Consider the following 1,587-nt stretch of genomic DNA (forward strand, 5'->3'; position numbering starts at 1 on the left):
GACACAATATATATTATAAAATATTATATATTGTGTTATAGCAATTAACCCCTAAATTATACTATGGAGATGACTCCTGCCAAGGTGTCACTTCACATGTCATAGGCTGAGGGATTAATGAAAATTACATCATTTAAAGTAATTAAACAGCAATAATTATTTTTGGCATCTTCTGAGCAGAGGAACAAGCTGTAAACACAACTAGAGAAATGCATTTCCTGTCGTAAATGCGTGTGGATGCTGATAAGCTGAAAGATCATCCTGAAAATGTCTGAAATCAATTGCTGAAACAGCTGAAAGATGAGAATAAATGGCTGAAGTTCTTTGTTGAATAATCTGAAGGATGAAATGGAATAAAGTAGGAATGGCCTTGAAGAGCTGAACATTTTGATACCTGAATGGCTTTTCTAGCTGAAGGTATGCTGAACTTATTAATACAATGCTGAACATTTTGACACCTGAAAGGCATATCTACCTGAAAGTATGCTGAAGTACAATTTCCCATTAATTTGAATGGGGGAAATTTTCAAAATATTTCAGAAGTGGGAAGTGTATAAAAATTCGGAGTCGAAGAATGAATGTCCTGGGAAACTTGAACATTTTGATACCTGAAATACCTGAAAAGTATGCTTAAGTAAAATTTCCCCATTCATTTGAATGGGGCAAAACTTTCAAAATAAAGCTATATATTTCAAAGGTATAAGGTTTAGAAAAAACCATAAGACAAGTATGGATGTCCTTGAAAAGCTGAAATTTTGTTACCTGAAATAGCTGAAAGTATGCTGAAGAAAAATTTTCCCATTCATTTGAATGGGGCAACATTTTCAAAATAAAGCTAAATATTTCAAAAGTGTGAAGTTTAGAAAAATTGTGAATAGAAGCATGAATGTCCTTGAGGAGCTGAACATTTTGATAGCTGAAATTATGCTGAAGTAGAATTTCCCCATTCATTTGAATGGGGCAAAACTTTCAAAATAAAACTAAATATTTCAAAAGTATGAACTTTAGAAAACCTATGAATAGAAGCATGAATGTCCTTGAAGAGCTGAACATTTTGATAGCTGGAAATATGCCAAAGTAGAATTTCCCCATTCATTTGAAAGGGGCAGAACTTCCAAAATAAAGCTAAATATTTAAAAAATAAAATGTTTAGAAAACTTCTGAAGAGAAGCATGAATGTCCTTGAAGAGCTGAACAATTTGATGGCTGAAATTATGCTGAAGTAGAATTTTCCCATTCATTTGTATGGGGCAAGATTTTCAAAATAAAGCTAAATATTTCAAAGGTATGAAGTTTACAAAAGTGCTGAATAGAAGCATGAATGTCCTTGAAGAGCTGAACATTTTAATAGGTGAAATAGCTGAAAGTATGCAGAAGTAGAAATTTCCCATTCATTTGAATGGGGCAAGATTTTCAAAATGAAGCTCAATATTTCAAGTTTGATGTTTAGAAATATTCTTAATAGAAGCATGAATGTCCTTGAGGAGCTCAACATTTTGATAGCTGAAATATCTCATAAGGTATGCTGAAGTTGATTTTTCCCATTCATTTGAATGGGGCAAGATTTTCAAAATAAAGCTAAATATT

At 32.3% G+C, this 1,587-nt stretch overlaps 1 protein-coding gene across 1 annotated transcript in view; it reads right to left on the reverse strand.

The window, feature by feature from the left end:
- LOC109951636 (ryanodine receptor 3) overlaps window positions 1–1,587 on the reverse strand; it is a 171,865-nt gene that overhangs the window by 50,599 nt on the left and 119,679 nt on the right. The gene's annotated exons all lie outside the window — the stretch shown is intronic.

The sequence above is a fragment of the Monopterus albus genome, unplaced genomic scaffold (assembly GCF_001952655.1).
Source record: "Monopterus albus unplaced genomic scaffold, M_albus_1.0 scaffold400.1, whole genome shotgun sequence".
In the NCBI taxonomy this organism is placed as follows: Eukaryota; Metazoa; Chordata; class Actinopteri; order Synbranchiformes; family Synbranchidae; genus Monopterus; species Monopterus albus.